This window comes from Sinohyriopsis cumingii, unplaced genomic scaffold, assembly GCF_028554795.1.
Source record: "Sinohyriopsis cumingii isolate HCF-2022 unplaced genomic scaffold, ASM2855479v2 utg001953l, whole genome shotgun sequence".
In the NCBI taxonomy this organism is placed as follows: domain Eukaryota; kingdom Metazoa; phylum Mollusca; class Bivalvia; order Unionida; family Unionidae; genus Sinohyriopsis; species Sinohyriopsis cumingii.
Genome location: NW_028316091.1, coordinates 309,767 through 322,944, shown reverse-complemented (window position 1 = coordinate 322,944; position 13,178 = coordinate 309,767). Strand labels below are relative to the sequence as shown.

Here is a 13,178-nt window from a genome sequence, read left to right as displayed (position 1 = left end):
AATACAATCAGACTGGGGTTTGATTGACAAAATCAATGTATTGTTTCAATTAAATTTCGCAACCTTGTCCTCTGTGAAATAAAAGCTAAATCTATATTATTGTGCATATGTTTTAACATGTAGCAATCAGATCAAATGTGCTCGTTTCTCTTACGATAAGTGCATGCAGGAAACAATAATGTCTTCTGATCAGTCTTATCGCATGTTTGATTCCTAAACGTTGTGCCAGATAAAAATTTGGATGTACTTGCATTTCACTGAGATGATTGTTTTACCAGTAACCTACGCAGATGAAGACATATTGCAAATGAAACTTCGTGCGTCAATGAATAATTATCAGCTGTACTAGAATCATTTTCTAAAGTTCCACCTTTTGCTTATCACTATGGACTTAATTCTTAAATTCTAAAATTCATAAGAGTTGCATAACGCTCATGGTAATCTTGTTCAATCTTAAAAACTCATAAACCTTCAAGACGCATTCATTAACTAATTCACAGTCAGAAATGTGTTCTACTCACAGACTTCAAGAGCTTTGCCAATAAGTACACTGTATAATAACAAAGTCCAATGCCGCATTGATTACTGAAGTTTCAATCAATTGTCTCAAAGTTGGAAAGGCATTGAAATACACTTTTTTCTAACAGGGGAACTAACCTAAAATGTATGATATTATAATAAGAAATAAGCGTGTTAACGAGTAAGACCTCTCGGCCTACCAGATAAAGTTATGTTAATTTCAACACCTTTTCAATCTCTTCTTTATTTATATCTCTGTCTCTCCCCCTCCCGTATCTCCCTCACTTTTCTCTGTCGTACCATTTTGATTTTTATCTACCTTTGCTCTCTGACTCTACATATCTTTAATTCTCCATGAATATCTATTCCAGTCTTCTTATTACTTTGGCCTTTTTCTTTCCTTGTTCTGTCACTTGATTTATATTTCTCTGTCTTGTCTCTGAATTTAGCATCTTTCCTTCTGATGTTGATGTGTTATTAATTTTTCAAATGTATTTTATAACCGTAATACTTTTAATTTCATATCAAAACTAGATAGAGACGTACTAGTCAAACCATTACAACTTTATCCAATCAATTATTTTTTACTATATACTGGACCTAAATATTGTCTTTTTGTTCTTGTTTTGCTAAAAATGTACATACTTCCGAAATAGTATGATGTTCAGCAAGCCAAAGGAACTTGTCCTTTTCCAAAGACTCTATACCTTTCTGTTAAAAATACATGGCTTAAATTTTTGTAGAAGAGAAAAAGCAACAACTGTTGCAAGATTCAACAAATAATTTGATCCTTCAAGCTGAAAAATGAACATGTTAGACGAATGTGCAGTATTGTGAATTGAATCCCAAAAAATCCTGAATGTTCCGTCTCAGATCAAGAAGTATCGAAGGTTCCTCATTAAGTCCATATTTGAATGTAAAGACGCACCAATGTGCTGATGGCCAAAATTAAGAGAAATGTAAATGTTTGGTTTAATTGAAGGGATGACTGGTAAATACTATTTGCAATACAGCTATTGTTGTGTCACATAGGAATGTCAAATCAAGTGATGGATATGAAAAGTACAATATTTATTGGATTTCAGTGTAATTTTTGCACCCAAGATTTAGACGAATTTGTTCAATACAAAATGTCGATATATCATGGACAGTTTTCAAACTTGAATATATTTAAATTCAATAAACTTGAGCTTAAATGTAAAGTTGCATTTGTCAGTAGATAAGGTCTAGTTTATTAATGGCTACTAAATTTCTGTTTTGGCTAACGGTATTATGTTGGGGAATGTTACTTTCATAATACGATGTAACCTTTCTTTCATATTTCTAGAGTCTTTGTTCGATAAATTTGTAATATTATAATGATTTGGTTCCACCGTTTTGATAAATACAACAATGAATTGGATACTAAAAGGTATTGTCTATTTTCAAAATGTTTGTAAATTGGTTACATGAATATGATTATGAGGGAAATGTGGGTATATATATATATATATATATATATATATATATATATATATATATATATATATATATATATATATATATATATATATATATATATATATATATATTGTTTGATTATATTATAAACAAATAGCATCATTCGAAATCACATCTATTTGTAACAGATGTGACTGATATTAAACAACTGTTGAACCCAGTTTAAATCGTTGACTTTTCATTTGACAATGTTTCCAACTTAGGAAAAATTCAGTCTTACATCGGGCCATCGATGTGTGTACATTGCAAGAGTCGTATTAGTCTCATTACAATCTGGTCCTGGTGATGAAGTTTTTTGCAAGTAAGCTCACTTGATTGTCATAGTTCCATTAATTGGTATGCTTTATACATTGATGTACGTGAAATTTACAGTGTTTTAAAACTTATTTATAATTTTCAAATATATCAGGATAAATATATTTACTCTTAGCATCTCATGAGCGGAGTATAACATTCTTTCCCATGTGCACGTGTTGCCTACATTTACATAAATATTTCACTCATTAAGTCCCATTTTACGTGAATGACACTTTAAACCATAACGTTTCTGCAGTACTTTCATCCCAATTGCAAAGTAGAATACAAACTCGTGACAATATTATAATTATGTGTGTGTGAGACAGACAAACAGACAGACAGACAGAGGAAGTGAGATAATCGAAATAAAATAATGATAAAAGCCAATTTATTGTCTTCGATCAAATATGTTTATTGATGTAGTATGTACAAATACTACAAAGATAATAATGGAGATAGGGAGTCATATTCCTTTGATTCTCTTGTCAGTCCTTGGATCATTTTGTTTTTCTCAATATAATTTGGAGCATTTTCGCAAGAAGACTTGCCCAAACAATACAATATTGATACAATATTCATATTTATCTGGAAGAAACGACTTTATGGCTACTTCAAATTGAAAGCACAAAGACATGTAATGAATCAGTAGAAATGAAGTGGATAAGATAATGGTTAAATTGTAAAATGTCGTCATACTGTAATATGTAACAGAATTTTCAAGGATCAATAATATGTATTCTTACTTTTAATGGTGTCTACTGTAACCGTAACCAAACTTAGGAAAATGGTGTCCAAATCCCCAGTTGTATCCCCGATTCCATCACCATATCCACCAGCTAAGTCCAAGCCGTATCCACCATATCCTCCATATCCACCATATCCGCCATAGCCTCCATATCCACCATATCCACCATGTCCATAATACCCTTCATATCCACCATATCCTGGATACCATCCATAGCCACCATATCCGGAGTTGCCACCATAACCTCCATATCCACCATAACTGCCATATCCGCCACCAAAGGGATAGGTAGCAATGGCAGCACCTACTTAGCAGGCTACAAGAACAATTATGGTCTTCATTTTCCTCTGTAAAAGAAAAGTAAGTTCAGAAAATAACAGTTAACATTTAATGTTTTGTATGGGAGTGTAGTTTAGACGGTAAATAGACGGCATGTTGATAATACATTTTCTGATTGTTTTAATGAATAAAGACCGGGCTTGAACGCATAGTATTTCAATTGTATGGTGGTGACAACAATTTCAATTGTACACTAGAAACGAGAAAATAAATATAGTTTTCATTTTGAAGATTAGGCTGTCGCTCATACGTGATTTCACTGGTAACCTTTGATTCGTAAATAAAGTACCTCCTCTACCGTCTCCGGAATGCAAAATACATACGTTCCAAATTCAAGAGTAGCGCTTTAGGGTGATTGACTGTGCAACGTCTTATGGAAACACACCTGAATATCCAGATTTGCAATACTGCCATGCTTGGAAGTATTTGTGTGAGCTGTTAGTATACAGTATCTTCAAAAAGGAATAAACTCGTTGGTTACGAAAGGCCGCATGACCTTTAAATGCAAACTTATTGGCGTTTTCTAAAGTGACTTAAACTGACAACAATGTTTTAGTGTTATTCTATGTTCTATCCTGTGATAAATAAACTCTAAATATGACGTAAAAGAGTGCATATTCACCTGACAGTGAATTGTTATTTAGTGCGACGCAGTGTAATAACTTAGATCAAATCATGGATAGGCCCTCTATGTGAATGATTGCCACAACGTTTCGTGATGTTAGGCAGTATGAATAATGATACCCTAGTGGAAAATAAAATAATGCTCAAACAGAATATTTAAATAAAAAAATGACTTGGATTTAGAATCACTTATTTCGGTTTATTCAGTATATAATTTATATCATCTATTTCTATACTTCTGAAATTTAAAGAAATTATTTAATTGTAAAGATTGGTTGTCATATATACGCATGTATATCTCTTAAAGACAATATAATTATACATATATTACCGACAGTGGGGTTCATCTTGTAGAACATAATATTTTCGTTACAAAATTAAACAGTTTCGCAGTTAGGTGGTACGTAAAATTGATATACAGCCAAATTTAGAGGCTCTTTGTATGTTCTCCCAAAGAGACTTTAATGCTGCAAATGGAGCAAAAACAAGAATAGGAGACCATTAATATAATTGAAACGTATCTTGCGTCCAGGAATGATAATTCAAAAATGTACACGATCATATCTCTACATTATAAAATTGTAAGCATGACATAAGTTAAAAGAAACATGCGTTTTATATAGGTTATTAACGAACGTTAATTTGCATGTCGCATACAATCACTTACCTGGATGACAACGAAGTCAAGAAAATATTGAAGTAGGATTAGAAATTTTGCCACCGGACTGGCAACTGCCTGTGCTGAATCGTCGAATATACAGTCCTATTATATCTGTGAAGACATTATTTTACATGCAGGTTAACTTAAGTAAACACGACGATTGATAGTTAATACATTCAGCAAATTAAATAATTAATGACTAAGAAAAACCAAGAAACTTATTTTGTTTATGTTGTTTAATTGTATGGATGTCTGGAAATTTCCGTTTGAAATGCAGACATTTTTTTGTTTACAATTATGTAAAATTAATCTATGTGATGGATTTGAAAATTGATTTTTTATGCATTTTCCACTTTATATTTCCACGCAACATTTAGACATATTTGTTCAATACAATGAATCGATCTATCATGAAGAATTTCCAAAATGGAATATATATGAATTCTTTATACTTTATTTAAAATTACATTTGTCAGTAGATTGTACATCTTGAGTACTGTCTACTAAATTTTTTGTCGACTACCAGTGTTACATTGGTGCATCTTAATTTCATAATATGCTGGTACCTCTTTTCCATATATCTAAAGTGTTTCTTAAAGTTGTAACATTATTGTCTTCCCAGCGATCACATTCCAAGCAAATTTAGTAAAGTAAACACCAAAGAGAGAAAAATGTTTGTTTAGAGGTGTGAAGATCATGCTCAAGCTTCTTGAAAACGATTTTCAAAATCTTATTTCAAAGTACAAGGTAAGGCATTCAATGTTGTCTAAATAATTCTACACGTACGATATGATTCCATTTGTAAGCGCATTGTTTCATTTATCTTGTGGATAAATGAACATTGACTGTGTTAATGAGAAAAGATGCTGTTCTTCTGTTATTGATTTTATTATTTTTTCTCCACATCTGGTTAAAATATTCAAGCCACCGAATATTAGTTATCATACTATTATGGTTGACTCGAAGCGGACACACATCAATTTTAACAACGCAAGGAATAATTCTCTTAATTGAATATCCGGACATTGTTAGAATACTACCTCAATTATCAAGGGATTAATTTCGTCTGATACAGTCTTTTTCACTGAAGCAGATTTAGTATGTTAAACTGACAGATTCGTTTGTTTGTTTGCAGGTATGTGTGCACGTGTATTTCACATTGTATGCTATATTTACTTCACGAATGAAAGATTCAGACAAACAAAAATGATCAGTTCCATTTATTGTTAGTATTTCTAGTCTATGTTAGCTACAAATGTAATGTGTTGAATTTGCTACCTCGCCAACATTATATTGGGCTATTTCTTGAAAGTATAATACATACGAATGTCTCAGGTGCCATATTTAGCTACGGGGGCAGTTGTTTCTATAGGATTCTTTGAGGAATTATTCGCATAGGGCCGAGAGAAAACCAATCATATTGGTCGATTGATGAATCATCGCAGGTTATTAAAGATCTGTGTTCTTTGAATGTTTAATGCCGATCAGAACAAACGGGATATTAATTAATTTATGTATATAATACAATTATTGTATATATTGTGATCATACGTTTAATATATTGCAAGTAAATGTAGGAAGCGTAGAACCTGCATGATTTTGCTGTTACCAGTTGTTTATTGTGACTCAAAGTACACTCAACTTATAAAGCATATGATCTAGTTTTAATCATCGAGATATTAAATGATGTTATAATAATTTCTGTCAAAGTTGTGTATTTATTTTATTGATTGTGGATCGATTATTGTCCTAAAAGTTTGTCTATGATGTAACAATTTATTTAAATAACGCGAACCCTTATTGGCTGATTAGCTCATCGTAATACTTGATACAAACAGCTTGTGGCAAATCATATGCAACTCATTTCGTAAAAAACATATCACATGTACACTTATCTAGAATATGTTTTATACAAAATGCGAATAGACTATTACTCCTGATGCCATGTTATCACTAAACAATAATAACACAGTGTGTACCGATGGTTCTTCTCATGGTGTTGGAGAAACACGTCAGAATCTGGCACTCTTCATTTCAAATTTACACAGTGAATGGTACTCTATTCTTCCAAACCATTGAAAGTAAACCTGTGTCGAAATGTAAGGAAAGAAAGATGAACTAAAACAAAACAATAAAACAACGAAAACAATCGAAACATATATAATATATAAGGAAGCATAGTAATATAGCAATCGAAAACGTATACTTTCTAACTAACATTGCTTTATTTGCATTTATGTTCCAAGTGTACAAATATTCCATGCAAGCTTGACAATTTGCATTACCGAGAGACCATACTTGTTTTATCGAAATTAATGAGATTTCTTCGTATCTCATTTATGAGCGTAGTGAATGTGAATTTCGATTTGTGAGTTTTTGACGATTTCACATATAAATATATTTTTAAATTCCTGACTTTCCCAACTATGGCGTACACATATTTTTAAAATGGTATCACAAAAAGCTTGTCAAATCCAATGTATCAAAAATTTATTTTTGTTTCGGTAGGTCTTCGCCTAATTCATCGTCGTATATCAATATTTTTAGTGAACTAGGATGAACTCTTAGCCCTTTGTTTTTGAGTTCACTTTTTAAATAACATGTATCACCTGTACTTTTGTATACAAAATGGGTACCTTATACTGTACATATCACTCCTATGACTTTTCATGAATATTATACTTATTTGTGAAAGGTGTTGTTTATGATCAATAATTAACCACACTCTTCTTGAAATAGCACATTTTTGGCTCATAGTTAATTTACCGTTGGTGGTCCTCCTGCTCTGCCTACTGTATTGTTTTAATAGTTATATACTACTGTAAAGTGTTTCACCGTAGTCTTGTATTCAAACCTTCCTCTTCAATATTTTAATGCGGATATCAATTAATGTGTTTCTTTCTGAATTCTGTCGTTGTGGCTAAATGGGTGCAAACAATGAACCTGTGCCACTATAGAGTTATTATGTAACCACGTGTCTTCGTTATCTGCAAGGAATACCAACTAGTTAACAAATCTTTTATATGATCAATCTTATGCTCGGTAATCCCCCTTCTACATTGATTCGCTCGTCATTCGAGATTAAGTACGGCTGTCTTTCAGCAGCTACGTGTTCCACTTACAACGCAAGCACTAATGCAACTATCGCTATTACTTCAACCCTAACTAAACTACTACTGCAAAGAATGTTGAAGTGAACGATGCCAAGATTAAGGTATGATCGCAATAAATAAATAAATATCTTTTGAGATAATATAAAATCCCGTCTAGCATTTAACGGTCGAATTTCATGGTTTGTAATAAGAAGCGATTGTAATAAAAGTAATCCATTAAGGTTACAAAACTTAAACAAATTAAATTCGTTTGTTACCGAGAAAAAGTATGCCGATGATAGTTCAAGCTCTCATATTTTATCAGGATTAACTATCACCTCTGCATTTGATCTGACATATTAATATTACGACATATGATACAAATCCAAATAACCTAAAGCTCTTTGATTTGTATAATTAGTAAGTGGCTCCTATGAATACATAAACTAGACAACCGATATTAAACATTCACCTTGTCGGTTTGACAACTTTATATATATAAAACCATGTTTACTATTTTCAAAATATGTGTGAATCAGTTGCATGATTATTTAGTATTGACATTTATTTCATTTACAATAAGCATATTTGATTCATACAAATTACAGTATTAGAGACTGACGCGCATTGCTTCAGGTACCTCGGGAAAATGCATTGTTCCTATCACGCGATCTTGCCATACCATATCACGTTTTCTTGTCTTGTATTATTTATTTGAGAAAAATATACGGTATGTTGTCATTGTATGTGCGGAGTCATACAAATGTATTCTTCTGCGAGTAGTCATGTTCCACTCAAGATTCGTTCTTATCATCTGATCAATAGTACTAAATGCATACTAATTACATCTAGTGATAGTGTACATTATGTCCAGATTCCTGTCTGGTATTTACGAATGCAATATTTTGGCTGGGAAATAATTAAGAGGATTACTTCATTAACACTGATTGATGAATCCTTAGCTCATGTTTGTAAAGTTGTACCTTGTTTATAAATATTGATTCAAACTGAAAATTGGACCATGGTCACGTTTGCTAATTTGATGAAACATTTAGTTACTAAGAGACCAAATTTGAAAAAACTGTATGGTCCTTTTGACGTCTTATATTTTAAAAAGAATATTTTTTAAACGAAGTTATCAATACCTGAATGAAAAACACTAGACTTGTTTTTTAGAAGATAAATGAATTTAGTTTAATGACGTAGTCCTCTTTACAGACAGACGCCTATGGAGCCGAAGTTTCAATACACATCATTTCCATATTTACAAGTGGTTATGGATAGTTCTTTTCATTGTAATATGGTTATTAGGTTACAAATCACAAGTCTCTTCATCCATATCAAGCGCGAACTACTTATCGTATTCCATAGTCACGTGTCCACTTTTCCCACTACGTTGAAATGCAAAGTATCCACAATTTCTTGACATAATGGTAAAATAGACGCTGGCTATCGTACATACTAATGAAAAATACAATTGTCTCATTGAAAGAAAGAAACCGGATTTGCCAGTTAGGCATATCAGTGGAGACATTTTTGTATGACATTTATCAAACACAAACTCCTTACAGTAGGCTAAGTGAACGCTGTCCCTTGGTTCGCGTATAGATTTTCAACCGAGTCTGGTTGCCTTTGCTCAGACAGAATTCAGGTCATCGCTGTAATCGTATCGCAATTGCAGATCAGAGGCTCGAGGTATGCATAACAGCTGCTGGAATCATTTAGACTGACCTGTAACTGTTGTTGAGGCAGCTCAGCCCTAGGGACCCAAGAAATGTTGACATTATGGGTTTTGAGCTGTATGCAGACTGTACGAACCTGCACTGCCAGATAGCCATTGAGATTTTGAGTGGTGTAAAGATTGATCTCAAAAGAGAATGGCTTTGGGACGACTATTATCGCATGGATGAAAGGTTGCGTTGTCGCCTGCAACAGCGGAGTACCGATATATTAGTGTATGCATCGTAACTGCGAAAACTCCTTCTGAGGCAATACTGTAGTTGTACATTCCATGAAAGACTCATGTGGTTAGGTGCGGGCCAGCCAGTACACCAAATGAGTATATTTTCCTATTCGAAACTAAAAGCAACAAATGTTTTGAACTGAGATAAATTTGGCTCGTCTCTATAAAATGTACATATATCAATGTATGATTTTACATGTAGATTGATCACTTTAATTGTATCAGATCCTGACATTTTGAACTTTTACATGTTAACAAGAAAACCCTAACCAGTCCCCATCTGCTAAGTTTCCAAGGTGAAAATTCCATTGCAATTTTGGAAGTGGGTATCTCGTTATTTCCCGTCCATTTTTCACATATAACAATACAAACCGTTTTGTTTCTTGTAATGGTATACACATCAATATTTAATAAGGATATTGCAGGTTTCAATCATAATTGATAAACAACTTATTTGTGCAGGATTTTATAATTAAAAATAATATTAATCGAGAATCTGTTTTTTAAACTAAGGAACATATCCAGAAACCATCATCATTAATAAAGAAATTCACTAATCTAATGCTATGAGAAAGAATGTTTTGTAAAACACAGTTTTGCCATCTAGCGCTATAGGTAGTGCCAAAACTTTCGGCTGTGACTTTTTAATGATCTAAGATAGATCAAAATATACTTCAATGACATCTGAGTAGGCTGTTTTGAAAATCCTTTCCAGTGACTTGAGAAATTCTGTTAAAATCCTGTTAAAAAACAAAGAAATGAAAAGAAAAAAATTATCAATACTCGATACGGAAAATTGTATGAAACATTTGTAATTAGAGTAATCTGACAATATTGTTTCAACGAAACCAATTAATTTTTTTTACGGACATGAAGAAACAAATACTGTGAAATTAACCCCCCAAAAATCCTAAATTTATATCTGAATTTCAAAAATATAGACCGTTTCTCATGAAGTCCAATACTGAATGTGATGACGCACCAATAGTCAGGAATGTGACTATGCAACAGTATTCTTGTGATATAACATTGTTAAATTCCAGATTGTCTTTGAATGAATTCACATTACTCACAAAAGAGTGCTTAAATCCCAAATATCAATAAGCACTTTGTACTACCAACGAATAGTTTAAACAAATAAATCCTCTGAAATTGCTGAACACATCTAAAACAGATTCCACAAATACTTGTCTTAAAATGGGGATGAATAATTTTGATGTAAACAAGCTTGTATTAAAAGCTAAATCACAATAAAATGTCCACGACTAAACTCAGCCCATCAAATTCTTGAGCACGCTCGATGTTATTTAAATTATATATATATCACTGGACAACAAATTTTTACAAAAGTCATGTTACTGAAATAAAATTAGTCAATTCTTATCAAGTTTTATGTGCTGAACACGAATATGACAGTCAAATTGCAAAATTGGCTCTAGTTTTTTTGTAATCTGCAAGAAATTAATGTTTACATAACGAAATGCATTCCAATAGTAAAAGGTCAACTGTAATAGCCTACCTATAAAAAATCAAGTCATTGACTACATCTTAGATTTCTTCGCCTGTCTCTTGTACAGCTGTTCGGGAGCATCTCTGAGGAGTGTCCAGCAGTAGTCAGCCAGCATTGTAGTGGACCATTTTCCCTGGTATCTTTGTTCCATTGTTGCGATATCTTGATGAAAACGTTCGCCGTGTTCAGCACTAACAATACCACAGTTGCTAGGAAAGAAATCCAAATGGGAATGAAGGAAGTGAATCTTTAGAGACATATTGCAGCCAAGTTTCTTATACTTCATCAACATGTCTTCTACTAGTTCCTTATAGTTTTCTGCCCTAACATTTCCGAGGAAGTTTGTAGAAACTAGGCGAAAAGCATTCCATGCTTGTTTCGCGTCACCTTCCAGCAAGTTGTTGAACCGGTCATCTTTGAAAAGCTCTCGAATCTGAGGACCCACAAAAACTCCCTCTTTAATCTTTGCTTCGCTGAGTCGAGGGAATTTTTCATGCAGGTATCGGAATGCTGGCAAAGTCCGGTCAATGGCTTTCACGAAGTTCTTCATCAAACCTAGTTTGATGTGAAGGGGTGGTAGCAAGATTTTCTGAGCCTCAACCAGAGCTGGGTGTTGGATATTCTTCTCTCCAATGGCTACATTCTGCCTGTGAGTCCATTCCTTCCTCATGTAGTGCATTTCCCTTGCTCGGCTATCCCACTCGCATAAGAAACACATGTATTTTGTATATCCTTGCTGCAGTCCCATTAAAAGGGCAACTACCTTCAAATCACCACAGAGGTGCCAGCTGTACTTGTTATACTCAATGGAATTCAGTAGCTGCCTTAAGTTATCGTATGTCTCTTTCATGTGGACAGCATACGCTACTGGAATAGATGGAAGAATGTTTCCATTGTGCAAAAGCACAGCCTTGAGACTCAGTTTCGAAGAGTCCACAAATAGTCTCCATTCTTGTGGGTCATGAGTGATTTTTAAAGCATTCATGAGGCCCTCAATATCGGAACAGAATATCAGATTACTTTCCTTTCTGAAGAAAGGCTCCAATTGCTGGTGGCGCTTTCGATATGCAGTAATTGTGACATCTTCTTCTAGAAGATTCCATTGTTGGAGTCTTGATCCTAGCAATTCTGCCTTGTTCTTTGATAAGTCCAAATCACGAATCAGGTCATTTAGTTCTTCCTGTGTTATTCTGTGTGGGGTTGATGATGCACCACAGTGAAAATCTGGATCACTGCATGCTGATGGACCAGGAGAAGAACAGGTCGACTCACCTTTGTCTTCGTCAGATGAATCAAGAGAATATTCTGCTGGAGGTTCTGGAATAGGAAGTCCCTCACCATGTGGAACTGGTCTCAATGCAGACGGAATGTTTGGTTAGACTATTCTCGACTTCTTTCGCTTCGTTATTCCGCCGGAAAGAGGAGGAACCAAGCAGAAGTAACAGTCATTTAGGTGGTTGCTTGGCTCTCTCCACACCATTGGGACTGCAAACGGCATTGATGACCTTTTGCAATTCAACCACTGTGAAAGCTGTGTTGTACATGTAGCACAGCATATATGCGGAGCCCAAGGCTTGTCTTGGTCACCAACCTTGCATCCGAAGTAAAGATGATATGCCTTCTTCACTTGAGAATTGATACTTTTCTTCTGGTTGGCAAATGTCACTTCCCCACAAATATAGCAAAAATTGTCCGCGGTATTAACACACTTTCGAGGCATTACTGTTCTTTATTGTACGTAAATGGATAAAATAATAAGTTTTATGTAACAGTAGCTTGAACTGTCTCGCACAACGTCTAAAATATTTTAAATGCTGAACCTATCTGATTGGGCTTTATATAGTACACTGCTTACGTCAGCTTCAGCAGCCGCCTGGCATTAGTATAATAGGCCTACACATGTATAGTACACTGCTGACGTCAACTTA

At 33.9% G+C, this 13,178-nt stretch overlaps 1 long non-coding RNA gene and 1 pseudogene across 2 annotated transcripts in view; both read right to left on the bottom strand.

The window, feature by feature from the left end:
• Nucleotides 1-13,178, bottom strand: part of LOC149771308 (uncharacterized) — a 319,229-nt gene that overhangs the window by 159,797 nt on the left and 146,254 nt on the right. The window lies entirely within an intron of this gene.
• Nucleotides 2,704-3,402, bottom strand: LOC149771316 (uncharacterized; annotated as a pseudogene).